This window comes from Tamandua tetradactyla, chromosome 13 (assembly GCF_023851605.1).
Source record: "Tamandua tetradactyla isolate mTamTet1 chromosome 13, mTamTet1.pri, whole genome shotgun sequence".
Classification (NCBI taxonomy): domain Eukaryota; kingdom Metazoa; phylum Chordata; class Mammalia; order Pilosa; family Myrmecophagidae; genus Tamandua; species Tamandua tetradactyla.
Window position 1 is genome coordinate 96474145 of NC_135339.1, and position 24578 is coordinate 96498722.

General features: G+C 41.4%; 1 pseudogene; it reads left to right on the plus strand.

The window, feature by feature from the left end:
- Positions 1–21333: 21333 nt before the first annotated feature.
- LOC143654483 (olfactory receptor 13A1-like) lies at positions 21334–22265 on the plus strand (annotated as a pseudogene).
- The last annotated feature ends 2313 nt before the right edge of the window (positions 22266–24578 follow it).

Genomic DNA, 24578 nt, shown 5'->3' on the forward strand with positions numbered 1-24578 from the left:
TTTTAATGTGCTGTTGGATTTGATTTGCTAATATTTTATTGAGGATTTTTGCATCTATGTTCATTAGGGAGATTGACCTGTAGTTTTCCTTTCTTATAACATCTTTACCTGGTTTTGGTATTAAAATATAAGCTTCTTAAAATGAGTTAGGTAGAGTTCTTTTCCCCCAATTTGTTGGGAAATTTTGAGCAGGATTGGTGTTACTTCTTTATGGAATGTTTTAAAAAATTCTCTTATGAAGCCATCTTGCCATGGGTTTTTCTTTGTAGGAAGATTTTGGGTGGCTGATTGAATCTCTGTACTTATGATTAGTTTGTTGACATCTTCTATTCCTTCCTGAGTCACTGTAGCTTGTTTGTGTGTCTCAGGAATTTGTCCATTTTCATCTAAATTGTCTAGTTTGTTGGCATATAGTTCGTCATAGTATCCTCTTATGTTTTATTTCCTCAGGTTCTGTGGTAACATACCCCTTCTCATTTCTGATTTTGTTTATTTGTATCTTCTCTCTTTTTTTCTTTGTCAGTCTTGCTAGTGGTCCATCAATTTTATTGATTTTCTCAAAGAGTCAGCTTTTGGTTTTATTGATTCTTTCTATTGTTCTTTGGTTCTCCCATTCATTTATCTCTGCTTTAATCTTTGTTATATCTCTTCTTCTATTTGCTTTGGGGTCAGTTTGCTGTTCTTTCTCAAATTCCTCCAGGTGTGCTGTTCAGTCCTCAATTTTGGATCTTTGTTTTTTTTAATATAGGCCTTTAGGGTAATAAATTTCCTTCTTAACCCAGTTTGCTGCATACCATAAGTTCTGAGAAGTGCATTTTCATTTTCATTCATGTCTAGACAGCTACTGATTTCTCTAGCAATTTCTTCTATGTTCCACTGGTTGTTTAAGTGTGTATTATTTAACCTCCATGTATTTGTGAATATTCTCGTTCTTTGGTGCTTATTGAGATCCAACTTCATCCCATTGTGTTCAAAGGAATAGATTTGAATAATGTCAATATTTTTAAATTTATAAAGATCTGTTTTGTGCCCCAGAATATGATCTATCCTGGAGAATGTTCTATGGGCACTAAAGAAGAATGCATAACCTTGTGCTTTGGGTTGCAATGACATATAAATGTCTGTTAGGTCTAATTCATTTATTAAGTTATTTAACTTTTCTATCTCCATGTTGATCTTCTGTCTGGTTCTGCTATCTATAGAGGAGAGTGGTGTATTGAAGTATCCTACTATTATTGTTGTAACATCTATCACTCCCTTCCGTTTTTCCAATGTCTGTCTCATGTACTTTTGATCTCTTTGATTATGGGAGCATAAACATTTATGATTGTTATAGCTTCTTGGTGAATTGACCCTTTATGTAGTATATATTGTCCTTCTTTGTCTCTTATGATGCCTTTACATTTAAAGTCTATTTTGTCCAATGTTAGAATAGCTACTCCTGCTTTCTTTTGGTTACAACTTGCATGCAAAATCTTTTTCCATCCTTTCGCATTCAAGCTATTTGTATCCTTGTGTCTAAGTTGAGTCTCTTGTAAGCAGCATATAGCTAGATTATGTTTCTTAATCCATTCTGCCAATCTATATCTTTTAATTGGTAAGTTTAGTCCATTAATATTCAAAGTTATTACTGAAAATGTGTTTCTTGGCCATCTTATCTTTTTTATTTATTTGTCAGATCTATATATTCTTTTCCCTCTTTCTCTTTGTATTCTTTAAATTACCCTTAGTGGCCCTCTTCAATTTTATGCCCTTCTCCAGACCTCCCACTTTTGTCTTTTTTTTCTCAGCCAGCAGAACTCCTTTAGGTATTTCTTGTAGGGCAGGTCTCTTGCTGACGAATTCTCTCAGGACTTCTTTGTGAAAACTGTAATCTCTCCTTCAATTTTGAAGGACAATTTGGCTGGGTACAGAATTCTTGACTGGAAATCTTTCTCTTTCTGGATCTTGAGTATATCATACCACTGCCTTCTCACCTCCAGATTGCTAGAGTAGTCTGAACTCATTCTTATTTGATTTTGCTTGTATGTAGTAGATTGTTTTTCTCTTGTTGCTTTCAGGATTTTCTGCTTCTCTTCAACATTTGACAGGCTGATTAGTATGTGCTTTCGGGAAGGCCTGTTTGGGTTTATTCTGTTTGGAGTTCATTGGGCTTCTTGGAATTGTATATTTATGTCCTTTGTGAGGGTTAGGAAGTTTTTAATCCATTATATCCTCAACAACTTTCCCTAGCCCTTTACTCTTCTCTTCTCCTTCTGGTACACCAATGATTCTTACATTTGTGCACTTTGTTTTGTCTATAATTTCTATGAGATCCAATTCAATTTTTAATATCTTTTTTGCCATTTGCTGTTTGGAGTCTTCAAAGTAAGTTATCCTGACTATTCACTATAAGTGACTATTTCACTTATTCTTTCTTTTGTCTCTTCAAATCTGGTATTGTGTGCCTCTAGTATGTTTTTTATTTGGTCAACAGAATTTTTAATCTCTGTGATATCTGCTATTTTTCTATTTATTTTTTCAAATTTTTCTTTATGCTCTTCTACTGTGTTCTTTATCTCCTTTATGTCATTTGCTATCCCACTTATTTTATTAAGTAGAGTTGTATGAACATTCTTGATTAGTTGTTCCAATGTCTATGTCTCCTCTGGTGTTTTAATGTGATCATTAAGCAGTGCTATATCTGTCTGCATTGTGATATGCCTAGTGATCTTCTGTTGTCTATATCTGTCTGCATTGTGATATGCCTAGTGATCTTCTGTTGTCTTTGTGGCATGTAAATATCTTGATTGATTTACTTTGGGAGTTGATTCTTTTAGTAGTTTAAGACCTTGTATTTTCAGGATAGTTGTATAGCAGGGAGCAGGGCATGGGGTAGGGCACTCAGTGCAGTGTTTTCCTTTAGGGCAGGTATAGGTGCAGGTCAGGGATGTTACACTGATGCTTGTGAATGTGGGCACCCAGCAACCAGGGAGGAGGTAGCTGTCTGGGTACACTGGCCTAAGGGATATAACCCTGGTGTGTGCTGGTGTAAGGCATGGGCCTTTTGTGCGCATGTGTAGAGCTGTGGCAGCAGGTTGGTGTTATGACTTCATGGATTGGGGGCAGATGTGACCGGGTGCACAGGTAAGCACTTTCTCAAAGCTGGGAAGTGTGGCTGAGGGCCCTGCACATATGTGGTTCTAGGACTGCTGTAAAGTGAAGTTCCCAGAGTTGAATGACATGATTGGGGGCCTGCGCACATGCATGGGCCTGGAAGTGCTGTAAATGGATGCGCAGAGCTCAGGCGGGGCAGAATGAGGCTGTGCAATACTATGGGTGGGGAGATGCAGGGTTAGCCTAGGTATGGAGATTAGTGCCTGCAGCCTTTATGTGCTGGCAACAGCCTGTAGAGAACAGGGTGGGGGAAGTAGTGCTTGGGAGGGGTACAGGAGAGGTGGGTTGGGCTGCACTTGGGGTGGGGGTAGGGGGAAGGTACATGCACTGGGGGCTGGTGGGGTGGGGGTGCCTGGAGCATGGGAAAAGGGAGTGGGTGACAGGGTTCAGGTGTATAGGGTATGGGATGAGTTGCTGGTCACAGGGCTGCACTGGTGAGGGTAATGCACCCAAGCAATGCAACCTTGCTTCCTTCCTGGTTCTGGGCTCCTGTCCATGTGCTCCCGTGGGCTCCTCAGCTCCATGCCTCTGCACCAGGCTCCAGCTTTCTGCCTCTCAGTTCTTTGGTCTCTGCAACCAGGGCTTCCCCATGTGGTGCAGAAGTTTCTCCCAGGTCAACCACACTCCTGAATCACCACCTCAGTTGCCGTCTGTCCTTTCTCTAACTTTTCCATGGATCAGGGCTAATCTCAAGCCACTCTATTTGGCCATCTTCCTGGAAGTCAGCTGCAAGTGCCCTTTATGTGTTTGTCTTCATATAAGTTATAAAATCTGTACATAAGTAAATTTTTGCTGCTTTCCTTCCTTCTTATAAAAGAGGTTTAATTGTAAAATAGGGTTATGGATGAGTGTACTATCCACTCATCCATATTGACTGCCCTCCATGTGATACTGTGTCCAAGCCGTATTGTAGTAGAACTAAGTTTTCCCTTTTGGGTTCTGTAGAAAGATCATCTCAATTTTGTGGCAAGCATCCCAGTGGACTGTCAGCTGGAATGCTGGAAGCACCATGTATTTTTAAGGAAGAGAGAGAAGAAAAAGACAGCTTTCCATACCAGTGTCTGGTGCCCAAGGTTGCCAACCTGCCATTCTGAGTGCTGATCTTTTGGGCCTTTTGGATCACATTTCCTATCCCCAGGTGTCCCCAAGATGTTCAAAGACTCAGGAGATGGATAGCCTGGTACCATCCCAGTGCTGTCGGGCTGACCTACTAATCTTCCTTGGTGTCTGTGCTTTTAACTTACTGCTTAGATTTATGCTAAGACTAGAAAGGATTTTCTATTAGCAAAGAAATTCTATGGAAAGGGTCTCATGGGTGTCCACCCCAGGTGTTGCCATGATTGAGCTAGAGGGAAAGAACATGCAATAAGGAAACTGAGTTCTCCTTAAAGAGGAATGTTCTGGGAAAGGCCAGTCACACAATAAAATGTGGCTTAGTGTGTTTTTAAACTATTAGAGGGGGGTTAAATATGAATACATTACATCCTAAATCAGAGTTGACTCCCTAGAATCTTAAAGATGATACCTTATGGTACAAGAATACTTAGCCCAGAATCTTACATTTGAAAAGATGGAATGTCTTAGAAGACATTGAAAGCCATTTAGAAGATAAAGGATATTCTCATGGAGGCAGGGGAAAGGATTCCTGGGGAGGAGATGAAAATAGGAAAAGATTTATCTGGAAGAAGGGTCTGGGTCCTCAGAGGGAAGGAAACAGAATCTGGAGAAGTGTTGAAGGGAGGGAGGGAGAGAAACAGCAACAGAGACAGTGATGTAGAGAGAAAGACAGAAGAAGCAAGCAGGAGGACTCAATTTGGCTTCCACTGGATTCTTGGAAAGTGAAGGAGTGAGCTAAGATAGAAGAAAAAAGTGAAAGCACATGGCCAAGCTTGCTGGTATTCACCAGTCCAGATGCTTGGCACTTTTCTTTCTGAAGTTCCTTCTGGCTGGCCAAAAAGTGATACTGGATTTTGGCCTTCAGATTCTTCACCACACCATGAGAAAGAATTCAAAGGCACCACCCAAAGAATAAGCAGATAGAAATCTTATTGAGAAAACAAGCAGGAGGTGTGGTGGCACTATCTCAAAGACAGAGGTGAGGAAAGCCTGAGGCTGGCCAACTGATTTTTCACAAGGATCTGAGTCTAGTCAATTGGGAAAGAATAGTCCCTTCACAAATGATGATGGGAATCTGGATGTCCACAGGCAAATGAATGGAAGTGGACCCGTACCTCTTATCACATACAAAAATCATCTCAAAATGCATTAATGACCAAAGTATAAGAAAAATGACTATAAAAGTCTTGGAAAAGACATAATAAAGCATCTTAAAGACATTGTGCTAGACAATGGTTTCGTAGACTTTACACCTACAATTTGAACAGAAAAAGAAAAAATGCTAAAAACTTTCATGTATCAAGGACTTCACATGAACATAATTCCACTGTGGTCTGATAAGATACTTCATCTAATTTCAATATTTTGCAAATCATTAAGACTGAATCTAAAGCATAATATATGGTCTATTCTTGAAAATGATCCATGTGCACTTGAGAGGAATGTGTAGTCTGCAGCTGGATGAGTATTCAGTATATGCTCATTAAGTCTATTTGGTTAATAATGTTTAAGTTCTCTGTTTCATTATTGATGTTTCAAATATTGAAAGGTATGTACTGTAGTCTGCAACTGTTATTATAGAATTATTTACTTCTCCTTTCAATTCTGACATTTAAAAAAATATATCTTAGGGGCCTGTTGGGTGCATATATGTTTATAATCCCTATATCTTTGATGGACTGAAACTTGCATCAATATAAATATCCTTGTTTGTTACTTGTAATCTTTTATGATCTGAAGTCTAATTTGTCTGACAATCATACAGCCACTCTGGCTCTCTTTTGGTTACCATTTACAAGGAATATCTTTTCTACACTTGCACTTTCAGATTCTTGGTTTCTTTTCACAAGTGAGATTCTTGTATAAAGCATATAGATAGATTATGCTTTTTTCAATCAATTCACCAAACTCTGCCATTTATGGGATTTAATGCACTGAAATTTAAAGTAATAATGGAGAAGGAAAGATTAACTTCTGCAATATAGCTGTTTGTTTTCTGTGTCTTGTATGTTTTGTTCCTCAATTACTGCCATTTTTTGCATTTAATTGCTTTTTTATAGTGTATCATTTTTATTCTCTTGCATTTTCTTTTTCCCTATATATTTTGACATTTTCCCAGGGCTTACTTTTTCAATTACAATTAACATATTAAACAGAGAACAACTTAGTCCAACTATTACTAACAGTTTCAGTTATGTACAAACCTATGCATATTTCATCCCTCCCCCTTTAATTATTATAATCTCAGATAGCATCTTTATCATTGTTATTTATTAATTTTGATTTAAAATGTTATTTTACATAGTTACCTATTAAATCATATGGGGTAAAAAGCAATTACTAGCCAAAAGTTCAATAATACAGGATTTTATATTTAATTGTATGATGACCTTTCCCAAAGTTCTTTATGGCTTCTTATGGCATTGATTTACTGTCTAGTGTCCTATTATTTCAGTCTGAAGGGCTCCCTTTAGCATTTTTTATAGAGCAGATCTTCTGGTAATGAATTATTTCAGCTATTGTTAACCTGTAAATGTTTTGATATCTCCTTGATTTTTGCAAGATTATTTTACAGTATATAGGCTTCTTGGTTAACAGTTGTTTTTTCTTTAAGGACTTTATGCCATCCCACTATCTCTGGCCTCCATGGTTTCTGATGAGATCTGCTGTTTTTCTTATTGGGGAACCTTGTAATACACAAGCCAATTCTCTCTTGGTGTTTTCAAAATCATCTCTTTGTATTTGGATTTTGATAATATAACTCAAATGTGTCTTGGAGTAGATCTCTTATAGTCTCTGCTGAATGGAGACTATTGAAATTCCCAGTTGTGTAGATTAATGTCTTTCACCAGATTTAGGAGTTTTACCCATTATTATTTGAAATGCTTTTTGTACACCTTTTGCTCCCTATTGCACTTTTGGGACTCCAATGTTGTGTATATTGGTGTGCTGGTTTGAAAGGATGTATGTACCCCAGAAAAGCCATGTTTTAATCAAAATTCCATTTCATAGAGGCAGAATAATCCCTATTCAATACTGTATGTAATCAGATCACCTCCCTGGAGATGTAACCTAACCAAGAGTGGTTGTTAAGATGGATTAAGGGAGATGTGTCTCCACCCATTTGTGTGGGTTTTGACTGGTTTATGGAAGTCCTATAAAAGAGGAAACATTTTGGAGAATGAGAGATTTGGAAAGAGCAGAGAATGCTGCAGTACCATGAAGCAGAGAGTCCATGAGCCAGTGACCTTTGGAGATGAAGAAGGAAAATGCCTCCTGAGGAGCTTCATGAAACCAAAAGCTAAGAGAGAAAGTTAGCAGATGATGCTGTGTTCACCATGTGCCCTTCCAGCTGAGAGAGAAGCCCTGACTGTGTTTGCCATGTGGCTTCTTACATGAGAGAGAGAAACCTTGAACTTCATTGGCTTTCTTGAACCAAGGTATCTTTCCTGGATGCCTTTGATTGGACATTTCTATAGATTTGTTTTAATTGGGACATTTTCTCAGCCTTAGAACTATAAACTAGCAACTTATTAAATTCTCCTTTTCAAAAGCCATTTCGTTTCTGGTATATTGCATTATGGCAGCTAGCAAACTAGAATAATTGGTATGCTTGATGGTGTCCCACAGGTCTCTCAGGCTCTGTTCATATGCTTCATTTTTTCTGTCTGCTTCTCCACATTGGATAATTTCAATTGTTTTGTCTGTAAATTCACTGCATGTTTCTTCTGCAGGTTCAAACCTCTGTTGAATCTAACCAATGAGTGTTTCACTTCAATTATTCTACTTTGCCACTCCAAAATTTCTGCTTAGTTTCTTTTATTTTTTGTAACTGAAATTTCTTTACTTGGTTGAGACCATATTTCCCTAATTTCTATTGGTTCCTTTTATATGGGTTCCTTTAGTTCATGGAAGATATATTTCCAGTGTATAAGTCTTCTCATGGAGGGTTTCTGGCAAAATGTTTTTCTTGTGAATGGTTTAGACTGTTTTGTCTCACTGTGTGTTTTGCAATTTTTTTTTTTTGAGGACTGAACATTCAGAATATTATGTTACTTCTGTGGAAATCTAATTCTTCTACTTTTCTGGATCACTACCTTTTTTCTGGTTGCTTAAGGATGGAGCCATCAATTTGTGGGGACATTTTCAAATTATTTTTGTTCCCAATGGGGTAACATAAAGAGAAAAGGATAAAACATTGTACTGCTTCTTTAAGACTTTTCTGCTTCTCTACCCAAAGAAGGGGTTGGAAAAGTGTCTGAGCTCAGAGCTGGCTCCACCCAGCAATCTGAAGGAGGTGATCCAAAGTATGATGTTAATCAGACTACACACACACACCCAACCCTCCACCACATTTTATTGTATAATTCATTATAGTCTACCTCAGCACTATAAAACTGAACCAGAAACCTGGAGTTCAGCCCCACAGCTGCCTGCCAGATGGCTGAGGAATAGAGGACATAATCACTGCAAAGAGGGTGAAATTCACAGATATTTACTGAAATTTACCAGACTATTCTGTCCGTTCTTCCCTGGATGCTACAAAGTGTTCCACTAGACCTCAAAGTTCCAAAATAGTTGATTCAGATAGTCCCTGCCAATTAAATAGTTGTTTTGGTGGAGAGACTGATCCATGGAGCTTCCTACTCTGCCACCTTCTCTCAAAACTCTGAGTTTTTTGATGGGGTATGGAAGTCTCCAACACTTGTTTTCTATTTCCTATTACTCCCTCAATGCCATTGGATTTGACAACAATGGAGCCTTACATAGTTAAAGTTGTGGTTATAAAACCAGAACCCAGTCTGAGTACTGTCAGTGCCATTTATCAATACTGAATAATTGAGCAAATGTGTGGCTTCCATTCCTCTCAATTTCTTTATTGATAAAACAAAGAAACATGAAATGATGAGCTTGTGTGTCCTGGCAGGTTGGAGGTCTACAGGAAATGGCTGATCATGGTGATTCTGAGGATGTTCTCGTTGGGAATGTTGGGGCTTTCAACCTTCTGGAATGGAAGTTTCCTTCTGCCTTCACCACTGTCTACCCAGGGTCTGAAGTCTGTATGGCATATCACAGGGACATCATAAGGATTCATAGAATGAAGACAGTTTCTCAAACCCTGATTAAAGCAGCTCAGCAAATCTGGAGCAAGTAGAAAATGGGCACAATTAAGCTGTTTTAAGTCCAATTGAATCCATAATACTCCAAAGGGTGCCAAAAATCAGGTGAAACAAAACTCAAAACAGATTCTATACGTTTGTGGACATGGATTAATCTTCCCAGGACAGGTGTGGGATGGGATGGTAAGCAGAGGTTGTGGAGGGGGCTAAAAGAATCGAAGAACAATGTGACAAGGAGCAGGTTCTAGGGAGGCAGAACTCAGGGTGCAAGACAAGACTCACCTGTGGATAGAGCTTGGGCCAAGTTTAGAAGATTGATGGCTCCATCCCAAATGCCTACCACCAGGTAAAGGATGTCAGGTGGTCTGGAATTGAAAAGCAAGTTTTTAGAGCATCCTCAGGTCCCATAGTAGAAGCAGAATATCAGAGGTGGAGTCTTCCACTAGTACAGATCTCAGCCTTCCTAAGGGCTGGACACAGAGGGCACTGAGCCCATGAGAAGAATTTGGGAAAGTGCTGTGCAGTCAGGTAATGTGGTTAAAACATGACATAGAGGACTTCTGGAGAAGATGGTGGCTTAGTAAGGTGCACGCGTCTTAGTTCCTCCTCCAGAACAACTACTAGATGACTAGAAACAGTACAGAACAGCTCCCGGTGCCGTGACAGAAACCAGATGCACAGTGTACCCCAGTCTGGGATTACTGGACTGGCTGGGAGACTCCACTGTGGTGAGGCCCCTGAGCAGCGCGCTTACCTGGACTGCAGTGGCTGGTGGCTGGAGCCCCTCCCTCCCTCCTTCTCGGGTCAGCTGGGAACTTTGGATCAGCAGTTCCCCAAGCCGCAGCGGCCATCGCCCCTCCCCCACGTGTGCCTTCCCAGGCCAGCTGGGAGCCTCGGATCGGTGGTTCCTCAAGCCGCGGCGGCCAGTGACCAGAGCCCCTCCCACACACACGGCTTTCCGGGCACCCCTCCCCCACAGGCAACTTCCCAGAGGGAAAGGAAAGAGTCTCCAACAGTAGTAGAGACTGAGCCCAACCTAACACAAATAGTGGCATTAATGAACAACTTCTGACTACTGAAAATAGGCCCTCAGCTCAGGTAAAACGGATCAAGGCAGAAGTTGCCTATTGGGCTAACTGAAAAACAGGAAAGGGGGTGAAACAAAGCCTTCTGTGGCTGTTTCTACGGAGGCTTGGTTCTCTGGGCTCAGTGCTGGGATTACACAGGTTGCAACTACCCCGAACGCAGAAACAGGCGGCTTTCAGGGCTCTCTACCACCTGAACCTTCCCCGCGGGAGGGGTGAAATGCAACTCAGGTGGAATCCCTCTCTCAAGGAATTCAGATCCCAGGACTTCACAATTTGAAGCTATTAAAACCAACCTACAGGCGGGCCGCGGTGGCTCAGCGGGCAAAGTGCTTGCCTGCTATGCCGGAGGACCTCGGTTCGATTCCCGGCCCCAGCCCATGTAACAAAAACGGAGAAACAGAATACAATAAAACAAGAAAATGTTTAAAAATGTTTCCCTTTCTTCCTTCCTTCCTTCCTTCTATCCTTCCTTCCTTCTCTCTGTCTTTCCTTTAAAAAAAAAAAAAAAAAAAAAAAACCAACCTACAAACTTTCCTCTGTCTCCACCACACACCCAGCAACAAGAGTCTTCCATAGTTAAAGGAGCCACAACATCTTTTGCTGGTGGGACCCACAGACAGACAAGCACCACATACTGGGCAGGATAAGAAAAACAGAGCCCAGAGACTTCACAGGAAAGTCTTCCAACCTGCTGGGTCCCACACTCAGGGAAATCTGATTAAATGCCCAGACACCAGCAAAAAATAACAAATCACACCAGGAAAATTGAAGATATGGCCCAGTCAAAGGAACAAACCAATAGCTCAAATGAGATACAGGAGCTGAGACAACTAATTATGAATATACGAACAGAAATGGAAAACCTGTTCAAAAACCAAATCAATAAATTGAGGGAGGACATGAAGAAGGCATGGGATGAACAAAAAGAAGAAATGGAAAGTCTGAAAAAACAAATCACAGAACTTATGGGAATGAAAGATACAGTAGAAGAGATGAAAAAAACAATGGAAACCTACAATGGTAGATTTCAAGAGACAGAGGTTAGAATTAGTGAACTGGAGGATGGAACATCTGAAATCCAAAAAGAAACAGAAACTATAGGGAAAAGAATGGAAAAATTCGAGCAGGGGATCAGGGAATTGAATGATAATATGAAGCGCACAAATATACGTGTTGTGGGTGTCCCAGAAGGAGAAGAGAAGGGAAAAGGAGGAGAAAAACTAATGGAAGAAATTATCACTGAAAATTTCCCAACTCTTATGAAAGACCTAAAATTACAGATCCAAGAAGTGCAGTGCACCCCAAAGAGAATAGATCCAAATAGGCGTTCTCCAAGACACTTACTAGTTAGAATGTCAGAGGTCAAAGAGAAAGAGAGGGTCTTGAAAGCAGCAAGAGAAAAACAATCCATCACATACAAGGGAAACCCAATAAGACTATATGTTTATTTCTCAGCAGAAACCATGGAAGCAAGAAGACAGTGGGATGATATATTTAAATTACTAAAGAGAAAAACTGCCAACCAAGACTTCTATATCCAGCAAAATTGTCCTTCAAAAATGAGGGAGAAATTAAAACATTTTCAGACAAAAGTCACTGAGAGAATTTGTGACCAAGAGACCAGCTCTGCAAGAAATACTAAAGGGAGCACTAGAGTCAGATATGAAAAGACAGAAGAGAGAGGTATGGAGAAGAGTGTAGAAAGAAGGAAAATCAGATATGATATATATAATACAAAAGGCAAAATGGTAGAGGAAAGTATTACCCAAACGGTAATAACACTAAAAGTTGGTGGACTGAATTCCCCAATCAAAAGACATAGACCAACAGAATGGATTAAAAAACAAGATCCTTCTATATGCTGTCCACAGGAAACACATCTTAGACCCAAAGATAAACATAAGCTGAAAGTGAAAGGTTGGGAAAAGATATTTCATGCAAATAACAACCAGAAAAGAGCAGGAGTAGCTATACTAATATCCAACAAATTAGACTTCAAATGTAAAACAGTGAACAGAGACAAAGAAGGGTACTATCTACTAATAAAAGGAACAATTAAACAAGAAGACATAACAATCATAAATATTTATGCACCGAATCAGAATGCCCCAAAATACGTGAGGAATACACTGCAATTATTGAAAAGGGAAATAGACACATCTACCATAATAGTTGGAGACTTCAATTAGCCACTCTCATCAATGGACAGAACATTTAGACAGAGGATCTATAAAGAAACTGATTATTTGAATATTACAATGAATGAGCTAGACTTAACAGACATTTATAGGACATTACACCCCACAACATCAGGATACACCTTTTTCTCAAGTGCTCATGGATCATTCTCAAAGATAGACCATATGCTGGGTCACAAAGCAAGTCTCAACAAATTTAAGAAGATTGAAATCATACACAACACTTTCTCGGATCATAAAGGAATGAAGTTGGAAATCAATAATAGGCAGAGTGCCAGAAAATTCACAAATACGTGGAGGCTCAACAACACACTCTTAAACAACCAGTGGGTCAAGGAAGAAATTACAAGAGAAATCAGTAAATAGCTCGAAGTGAATGAAAATGAAAACACAACATATCAAAACCTATGGGACGTAGCAAAGGCAGTGCTAAGAGGGAAATTTATTGCCCTAAATGCCTATATCAGAAAAGAAGTAAGGGCAAAAATTCAGGAATTAACCGTCCACTTGGAAGAACTGGAGAAAGAACAGCAAACTAACCCCAAAGCAAGCAAAAGGAAAGAAATAACAAAGATTAGAGCAGAAATAAATGAAATTGAAAACATGAAAACAATAGAGAAAATCAATAAGACCAGAAGTTGGTTGTATGAGAAAATCAATAAGATTGATGAGCCCTTAGCAAGACTGACAAAAAGAAGAAGAGAGAGGATGCAAATAAATAAGATCAGAAATGGAAGAGGAGACATAACCACTCACCTCACAGAAATAAAGGAGGTAATAACAGGATACTATGAACAACTTTACGCTAATAAATACAACAATGTAGATGAAATGGACAAGTTCCTAGAAAGGCATGAACAACCAACTTTGACTCAAGAAGAAACAGATGACCTCAACAAACCAATCACAAGTAAAGAAATTGAATCAGTCATTCAAAAGCTTCCCAAAAAGAAAAGTCCAGGACCAGATGGCTTCACATGTGAATTCTTCCAAACATTCCAGAAAGAATTAGTACCAACTCTGCTCAAACTCTTCAAAAAAACTGAAGTGGAGGGAAAGCTACCTAATTCATTCTATGAAGCCAATATCACCCTCATACAAAAACCAGGCAAAGATATTACAAAAAAAGAAAACTACAGACCAATCTCTCTAATGAATATAGATGCAAAAATCCTCAACAGAATTCTAGCAAATCGAATCCAGCAACACATTAATAGAATTATACATCAAGACCAAGTAGGATTCATCCCAGGTATGCAAGGATGGTTCAACATAAGAAAATCAATTAATGTAATACACCATATCAACAAATCAAAGCAGAAAAATCACATGATCATCTCAATTGATGCAGAGAAGGCATTTGACAAGATTCAACATCCTTTCCTATTGAAAACACTTCAAAGGATAGGAATACAAGGGAACTTCCTTAAAATGATAGAGGGAATATATGAAAAACCCACAGCTAATATCATCCTCAATGGGGAAAAATTGAAAACTTTCCCCCTAAGATCAGGAACAAGACAAGGATGCCCATTATCACCACTATTATTCAACATAGTGTTGGAGGTTCTAGCCAGAGCAATTAGACAAGAAAAAGAAATGCAAGGCATCAAAATTGGAAAGGAAGAAGTAAAACTATCACTGTTTGCAGACGATATGATACTATACATCGAAAACCCTGAAAAATCCACACCAAAACTACTAGAGCTAATAAATGAGTACAGCAAAGTAGCAGGTTACAAGATCAACATTCAAAAATCTGTAGTGTTTCTATACACTAGCAATGAACAAGCTGAGGGGGAAATCAAGAAACGAATTCCATTTACAATTGCAACTAAAAGAATAAAATACTTAGGAATTAACTTAACTAAAGAGACAAAAAACCTATACAAAGACAACTAAAAAAACTTAAAATAAATCACAGAAGACCTAAATAGAAGGAAGGGCATACCGTGTTCATGGATTGGAAGACTAAATATAGTTAAGATGTCAATCCTACCTAAATTGATTTACAGATTCAATGCAATAACAATAAAAATTCCAACAAGTTATTTTTCAGAAATAGAAAAACCAATAAGCAAATTTACCTGGAAGGGCAGGGTGCCCCGAATTGCTAAAAGTATCTTGAGGAAAAAAAACGAAGTTGGAGGTCTCACGCTGCTGGACTTTAAGGCATATTATGAAGCCACAGTGGTCAAAACAGCATGGTATTGGCATAAAGATGGATTTATCGACCAATGGAATCAAATAGAGTGCTCAGATATAAACCCTCTCATCTATGGACATTTGATCTTTGATAAGGCAGTCAAGCCAACTCACCTGGGACAGAACAGTCTCTTCAATAAATGGTGCCTAGAGAACTGGATATCCATATGCAAAAGAATGAAAGAGGACCCGTATCTCACACCCTATACAAAAGTTAACTTAAAATGGATCAAAGATCTAAACATTAGGTCTAAGGCCATAAAACAGGTAGAGGAAAAGGTAGGGAGATATCTTATGAATCTTACAATTGGAGGCAGTTTTATGTACCTTAAACCTAAAGCAAGAGCAATGAAGAAAGAAAGAAATAAATGGGAGCTCCTCAAAATTAAACACTTTTGTGCATCAAAGAACTTCATCAAGAAAGTAGAAAGACAGCCTACACAATGGGAGATAATATTTGGAAACAACATATCAGATAAAGGTCTAGTATCCAGAATTTATAGAGATTGTTCAACTCAACAACAAAAAGACAGCCAACCCAATTATAAAATGGGAAAAAGACTTGAACAGACACCTCTCAGAAGAGGAAATACAAATGGCCAAAAGGCACATGAAGAGATGCTCAATGTCCCTGGCCATTAGAGAAATGCAAATCAAAACCACAATGAGATATCATCTCACACCCACCAGAATGGCCATTATCAACAAAACAAAAAATGACAAGTGCTGGAGAGGATGGGGAGAAAGAGGCACACTTATCCACTATTGGTGGGAATGTCAAATGGTGCAACCCCTGTGGAAGGCAGTTTGGCGGTTCCTCAAAAAGCTGAATATAGAATTGCCATATGATCCACCAATACCATTGCTAGGTATCTACTCAAAGGACTTAAGGTCAAAGACACAAACGGACATTTGCACACCAATGTTTATAGCAGCGTTATTTACAATTGCAAAGAGATGGAAACAGCCAAAATGTCCATCAACAGACGAGTGACTAAACAAACTGTGGTATATACATACGATGGAATATTATGCAGTTTTAAGACAGAATAAACTTATGAAGCATGTAATAACATGGATGGACCTAGAGAACATTATGCTGAGTGAGACTAGTCAAAAACTAAAGGACAAATACTGTATGGCCCCACTGATGTGAACCGACATTCGAGAATAAACTTGGAATATGTCACTGGTAATAGAGACCAGCAGGAGTTAGAAATAGGGTAAGATAATGGGTAATTGGACCTAAAGGGATACAGACTGTGCAACAGGACTGGACACAAAAACTCAAAAATGGACAGCACAATACTACCGAATTGTAATGTAATTATGTTAAAACACTGAATGAAACTGCATCTGAGCTATAGTCTTTTTAAATATATTTTTTGTATTTTTATTTTTATTTTTTCTCTATATTATCATTTTATTTCTTTTTCTGTTGTCTTGCTATTTCTTTTTCTAAATTGATGCAAATGTGCTAAGAAATGATGATCATACATCTATGTGATGATATAAAGAATTACTGATTGCATATGTAAAATGTAATGATTTCTAAATGTTGTGTTAGTTAATTTTTTTAATTAATTAAAAAAAAGTGACATAGAGCTGCATGTAAACATTGGCACAGACCCAGGGAAGGGGAATGAGAAAAGAACAACTTCATTCCTTTTTAATTATTGTAAACCCCATGTGTCAGGTGGCAGGTACATAATGTGGCCCAATTGAAACCAACCTCTTCTACCAGAACTTGGGAACTCAGTTCCAGCGCCCATCTGTGAAGGACGTTTTGGTCCTCAATGTTCAACTAGGTGGTCTGAATCCTCATGTCAGTGGGGTAGGGACAGGCAATTCTCACTGTGCCCTTCTGTGCCAGCTTGAAACTGTTGTGTACCCCAGAAAAAGCCATGTTCTTTAATCCTGATCCAATATTGTTATGCGGGATCTTTTTTATTAAGTTGCTTCCATGGAGATGTGACACACCCAATTGTGGGTGGGACCTTTTGATTAGGTGGTTTCCATGAGGCTGTGTCTTCCCCCATTCAGGGTGGGTCGCTTACTGGAGTCTTTTAAGAGGAAACCATTTGGGGAAAAGCTTCAGAGCTGACAGACAGAGATGTTTGGAGATGCAGAGACAAAATGCCCTTGGAGAAGCCATTTTGAAATGAGAAGCTGGGAGAGAAATCTAGCAGATACCAACCTGATACCCCAAACTCATCTGCCCTTCCTTGAATCAAGGTATTTTTCTCTGGATACCTTAGTTTGCATATTTTTATGACCTTAGAACTATGAACTTGTAACTTAATAAACTTCCTTTATAAAAGCCATTCATTTCTAGTATATTGCATTCCAGCAGCATTTAGCAAACCAAAACACCCTCCCTACCTGCCCCTTTTCCTCATCTCCTCTTACCAAGCCTTGTACATCACACATCATTTTTCAGGTTGGACCATGTGGGGAGACCCCTACAGAAACTTCTCAGGCAGAGACCAAAATCTGAGACAAGCCCAAGGAGGAGCCTTCCCCCATCCAAGCATTCTCTCCAAGCACCTGCCAACTGGAAGGGAGCCAGAGGGATGTCCTTATCCTTTCATTGACTATCACACTGCCTCTTCCTCCATCTCTGTCTCCAGATGGACATGTTGGCCTTGGGGGTTTTAATGCCCCCACCTGGTGTAATCTCCAGTAGAGACCCTGCCCCTGCTCTCCTGCCCTCCAGAAATCCTGGACCACATAGAGTGTCCCCACTGCTCCCCCCTAGCAGAGAGTAGCACTTCCCACATGGTCAGCCTCTTCTGTACTCAAAGGCAACTAAAAGCAGAAATAACCCCCCGCCAGGGTGCTTTTCACATAGGAGAGCTGGGGAGACAAAGGCAGAGACCCACCCCTGCCTCATAAATGGCCTTTCTCAAGGGAGAATTCCATCCTCTTCCTGACATTGGGCAGCTCGTCTCCCTCCTGGACCAGAGTCCCTTTTGCTAGTCTCCTCTCCAGGAAAATGGAGCACAGGGTCTGAGCACAGGGTCCCCTCATTGTAGTCTCTGCTGGCCGAATGTGGACAAGGAAGCTCCAGGCTGAGCTCTGCTCTTTGGGCTGGGCCTGCTCCTGGCAGGCCCGAACCATCTAGAGGAGAGAAACCATTACACTGTGTGAGGGTCCTTCCAGCCCCAGGACAACTATGTGCATCTACCAGGGTCTACAAAGGTTATGAAAAAATTCCTACAGATAATGAGGTTTATAGGGCATAGTGATGGTTGCCTGTCGGGGTTCATGATAACCTGGTGTCAGGGTGGCAGGGACCTTCATCGCTGATTATTTCATAAATCAACACATCCTTCAGAGAGTAGAGTGTTCAATCAGGAAATACAGATGTAGTTGAAGATTAGAGTTCAATTATATTAAATTATAAAATTGTTTACCTTCTTGTGCTGTTGAAATTATATTGCATCACCTATCATATGAAAAATTTAGCAGTTGATCTGAAATTAAAAATATACATTGAGTGATGGAGTTCAAGAATGCTAAGGCATTTTGAAAATTATAGGGACTATGGTTTTGCTTTTGCAGAGTTAAGAACTACTTACATTATTAACAGGCTTCTCTTTTTTGTTATGATGAGTGTTGGCATGTCATGTTTTCTGAAGCTGGCTTCTAAGATACATTGCTGGGTTTTCCAACTCTATATTATCCTTCTAGTTCCATATCCTAGGCACATGTAAGGAGACCACCAGCAGGTCCTTACTGATCAGTTATGAACTTGCTGATCATGCGGGGGAGGCATCAGGCTGTGAAGAGCTCTCTACATGGTCACTCAGGCCGCAGCACTGCACCTGCTCCACATCTGTCCCTCTGAACATCCTGGGGGCTGGTGGCTGCCTGGCCCAGAGCCGGGACTGACCCTGCTGAGGGGTGGGGACCCTAAATAGCTAAACAATCCCATCTTACCTGTAGCTTCTTCAGTGGTCAGCCTGCTGAGAGCATGCACCTTGATCAATTGTGATGAGAAGGGCATTTTCCCTTGGGGGTCTGCCCTGTCCCCCCTCAGGTCCTGACCCTACCCCCACACCCTGGATACTGTGCCCACAGGGCCTTGATTACCTCCAGCTGGGGTAATTGCTCCCTGAGGGCTGCTCCTGCTCCTCAGCCATCCAGGTTCCCCAGCGACCCTGTGTCCACCCTGGGCACTTGGGCTCCTTTAAAGGACAGCAGCAAACAAAGGAGGCAGCAGATGAAAGGATTCAGAGCTTTTAATCCCAATTTTCCAATCCCCTTTCATCAAGGTAAGGATATTGTTTATCTCTCATGAAATGTGAATATCTATTTAGATAGCAAGTGACTGGAGATACTTCCCTTTTATGGACAGGGAGTATATTATCAATAACTGCGTCTACCCCTTGAGTTTGCTCTTGAACTATCTTCCTAATTTTGTTTTCAGTGTTTCTGAATAGACAGTTTTACTGTGGAAAACATGCCCCTGCTTTCGTGTCCTTCTTGTCTTTTACTATTTTAGTGAAACTCTGTGGAGCCCCAAGACTCTCTGAGCTCCTGGACTCTGCTGCCAGCAGCCCCACGCATGAGACTGATCAGTAAGAGGGCAACAGGCACTGTGGTTTCACCTCCAGAATAGGTCAAGGTCTTTGAAAAGAGCTGCTCTGGCTTCAGGAGCTGGAGGTGGCGACCCAGCTCCCTGTGAATCTGGGGCGGGAGGCCCCGCGGTGAACGTGCAGATGCGCAGGCAGAGTGCACCCTAGACGTCAGCGTGGACTTGGTCTGCAGGGGCCAGAGGAGGGCTTGGTCACCTGTGCTTGCTCCGGGACAGTCGCGTGCATAGGGGAGAAACGGGTGTGGGCAGTGGTCGCTGCATGGTCCCTGTGTGACCCTCGGAGGTGAGACCCCTGGAGTGCGGAGCGCCCACTCTGTCCTGCTGAGGACCCCAGTTCTGCAGGAACACAGCTTGGGCTCCAGTCAACAGCCTGTGCACTCTTCGGCCCTTGCAAAGGTGGGGGCAAACAAGGCGCAGGGAATGAGCAAGTCACAGTCAGCACTGTCAAGGACCCCAGCACACCTGTTCCTGAGTTCTGTCCTCTGGGTATCCAAGGCCAGGTGCATATTTCTGCGAATCTGCAACATCTCTGTTCATGGGACACTGGGGAGAGACCAGCCCTCTGAATGGGACACACATATTGACAGATTCTTGTTCTCAGGACCTCCTTACCCAGGAGAAGCTCCCAGGGCAGGTGCTGGAAACTTCCCTCTCCCTGGGCTGTCTGGGCCTGGGGTGTGCAGCAATCAGGGGGGTGGAGGGAGGCATTCACCTTGGGGAGATAGATCAGCAGCTCCTTGGCAGGCAAGTGGAGCTTCAGAAAGATATCTCCTTGTCTGACCATTGCCTGGTTCTGTCTAAGGGGCGAGGGTCAGTGTTGAGATGCAGGTTAGGGTGTCACAGGCCTTGAGATGGGTGGGTGCATTGCAGGAGGCCCTGGGGGCTCTGTGCAGGTCTGTTCCTTTCTTCCCTGCATCCTTGCCCTTGATACAGTTTGATAGGGTTCCCACTTAACCTAGGAGAACCTGGATGGGGTTTGAGCCTGGAGTCAGGTTCCTGCATGTAGCTGCTCAGATACAGTCCTGGTTGCCACAGTCCAGGCCCTCCTAATTCTGGGGAGCAGCACGGAGTGGAGAGGACAGGTTGGGGCAGTCATGGTTTTGACTGAAAATCCTGAGAGTAGGTCAATGCATGAACTCTGACGGTGACCCCACCTGCTCCAAGCATGATGGCTTCACCCCAAGACTCAGACTGCTCTGGTGCTACGGACCACTTCCCTGGGTGCACCCCGAGTAGTTGACCCATCAGATCACCTTAAATCCCCACTTGAGCCCATCAGTCCTGGCCACCTTGCCCTTTCTGAGGGTGAGAATTCCATCCTGTGTTTGGGAAAATGTGTTGTGTGCAACTGCCCCATCCCCAGCTGAGATGGTTTTCCTCTTTGGGAGCACAAGGTCTGGAGTGCCCTGACCTGTCCATCTGGGCATCTGTGGCTTCTGAGCTCCATGAACCATCTCCAAGCCACTTACATGTGTCAGTTTAAAGTAGGAAATAGTCACAATTAAAGGGAGCACAGGCTGCACTTTCTAAATAAACTACTGAGCTCTGCTGCCCCAGCCACCACCCAGAAGCAGAGGCTGTAATGGCAGGTGGTTTCGAGTGCTGGGAAGGGTTCTGGGAATTGGGATGAGTGCAGAGGGGAGAGTTATTCCTTGGATTGTCTCCCTTAGTGCATAGACCTACATTAACATCATAGGCATGTGCTTCCTAGAGCAAAGCCACTACCACACACATCCTGTAGTGTCTTAGCAGGACCTGAGTACAGAGAGGACCCATCACCCACCCCATCATTGTGCCTTCCTCTACCAGGTGCTGGCTGCTTCCCTGGAACCTGGAGACACCCCTACTCAATGGCAGCAACCAACCACACAGCTGTGGTGGAGTTTGTCCTGCAGGGCTTTTCAGAAAACCCCCATCTTCAGGGTTTCTTCATTGCTCTCTTCCTTCTCCTTTACTTGACTGCTCTTGCTGGGAACAGCCTCATTGTCATGGCCATCTGCCTGAACCCAGGCCTCCATACCCCGATGTACTTCTTTCTCACCAATCTGGCCATCATAGACATCATCTGCACATCTACTGTTCTCCCCAAATTGCTGGAGAACCTGATGGGAGAGGGCAACACCATCTCCTAGAGGGCTGCATGACCCAGCTCTTCTTCCTGACATGGAATCTGGGGGCTGAGCTGCTGCTGCTCTCAGTCATGGCTTATGACCACTATGTGGCCATCTGCCAGCCTCTACACTATCACACACTGATGAGCAGGCCCCTCTGTATTCTGCTGGCAGGCAACGTGTGGGCTGTCAGTGGGATCAACACCTCTGTGAACACTGGCCTAATGACACGGCTAATGTTCTGTGGCCCCAATAAGATCCATCACTTCCTGTGTGAAATCCCCACATTGCTGCTGCTCGCCTGTAGCCCAACCTATCTGAACGACATGATGGATGTCTTTGCAGACATATTCTTTGGGGTGGTCACCTTTCTTCTAACCATGTTGTCCTACACCTTCATCATTGCCAGCATTCTACACATCCGCTTGGCTGAGGGCAAGTACAGGGCCTTCTCCACCTGCTCCTCCCACCTCCTGGTCGTCTTTCTATACTTCTCCACTGTCATCTACACCTACATCCTCCCAGGGTCTGGCTCCTCTGTGGGAAATGTTAAGGTGGCTGCCATCATGTACACGGCGGTCAGCCCCACCTTGAACCCGCTCATCTACACTCTGCGCAACAAGGATGTAAAAGTGGCTCTCAGGAGGGTTTTTTCCTCATTCAGTAAATGACAGAAAATGGCCAATATGATTATTTATAGATGATAGAAAATAATAGGAACATAGCTTTGGGCATCTGGTACAAATGGAAAAGGGTAGAAGCCAATCCATGTGATATATTTATAAACATTATGTTCCCCCAATGGAAAATGGCCATATTCTTTGAGGAACTTTACATAAACTTTATAAGGAAGTAACTGTGGATGCTCTCAGGGTTTCAGGGAGGAAAAGAGTGAGCAGGAAACACAGGGAGAGTGAGTAGCCAGGAAGAACTACTGGAGGCCCAGCAAGGTAGGTCCTCTGCATCCTCCCTCCATGGTCTGCTGATGTTTTCATCCACACGTGAGCACCAAGGACATGGCTGTAGCCTTCATATATGAATAACACTGTCATTTCCTCTTTCAGAGAGGGATCTCAGGTTCTGTATTAAGGCCACTATGTTCATTGCTTGGGGCCTTGTGATATCAGTCTCTTGATATCTTGCTTTGTAAACCTCACCTGGACCCAACTCCTTTGGCTAGAGTTTGGGGAAGAGACAAGAATCACTGCTCCTCACCATGTCTGTGGAGTGTCATGGCTTTGGCACCATGGGGAATGAGAGATGGTGTCAGCAGCCTTCCCTTTAGTGATCTGTAGAGCACAGGTTCATTTTACTTTATTTTTCCTTTCAGAAAAACAGAGCATCATGTGTTAACCAGTAAGTTTTGCCATCACTGAAAAGATCTCTTGGCTTTTAATTTGTACAAATGCTTCTTTATCATTATTCTATGGGTTCAGTTCATTCTCGATCTCCTCCGTCTTCTCTTCCTCCTCCTTCTTTTCATCATTTTCTTTTACTCATCCTCTGCTTCTAGCCTCTAAATGTTTGTGTCTTTCACCACTTCAGCCTACACTATCTTCTCTTCTCTTTGGAAATTGGACTCATGCACACATCTGCACTTATGATTAATTTTTGTTAGATCCCATCCAAACTTATAACTAGAGTTTATACCTTACCCATGAACCCCAGTTGCATTGATAACTGCCAAGTTAATTTAACATTTAGAAATTCCCAGCGATCTTATTCACAGTCTAAATGCACGATGATCAGTCCCCTCATTCCTTTCTAATCGTCAGAGTCACAGTCCCTGAAACATGCTGGATCCTCCTTCTTAGCCTCTGTGTCCAAAGCACCTGCACTTCCTAGTGGTTGAATCTGAATCCTCTTTCATATGCTGCTTCTCCTTCTCTAACACGTGAAGGTACCACTGCACCCCTGATGGATGTCTCAGCACCTTCCACCTGGTTTGTCCACTGCCATTCTTGACCTCCTAAGATTAGGTTTCTGCCCTGTAGTCAGAATTACACATTTCATAGCATTTTACAATGTAAGGTGTCAAGGCTATAGCAAAGTTAAAAGAATTTTACAATGGACTTCTATTTGCCCATTAGCTTGTTCCCACAGTTGGTTTATTACTTATCCATCAACTTATTTTTTTATGAATTTCAAAGCAAGCTTCAAGCATTAGTATTCTTTCCTTAAATACATCTTTTCAATTATCATTGATATGGGTTCAACATTTGTTTAGTTTTTCTACCCATGATGTAAAATTTTCAATTATATGTATAAACATGCCTGCATATTTTGATTTTGACAATTGCATATCTATCCTATGAAGATATAGAATATAACTCCCACCCCAGAAGGTTCCTGCCTGCCCTTGTCGAGTCAACTCCCACCCCATTTCTTGCTGAAGTCATCAGTTATGATTTTTTCCACTGTACATCAGTTTTTCATGCCGTAGAACTTCAAATTAATGCAATAATGGAGTGCACAAGACCTTTCATTAGCTTACTATGTTTTTAGATTTATTTCCTGTATTATTAGTTTGTTGCTTTTTCTTGAGTAGTATTCCATTGCATGAAAATACCACATTTTATTTACCAATCACCTGTTAATGGGCATTTGAATTTCTTCTCTCAATTGGCTATTAGGAATGAAGAAACTGTGAACACACATGTAAATGCCCTCCTGCAGACATGTTTTTGTTTCTCTTGATTAAATGACTAGGAATATAATTGCTAGGATTTAGGGAATGTGTATTTGCTTTTGTACAATAATATCAATGTTTTCTCTAAAATGGTTGTACCAATTTCCAGTCCCACCAGCAATGAGTGAGATTTCTGGTTCTCCATATCCTCATGAACAATTGGGGTTATATAGAGAAATATTTTAAAACTTGAAATCTAATTATGTGATTTCCATGCTTAAGGTCATTGAGTAGCTTCCTGTTGCACACTGGTGAAGTTAGAAATTCCATCATTTTCATTAAATTCACAATGCTA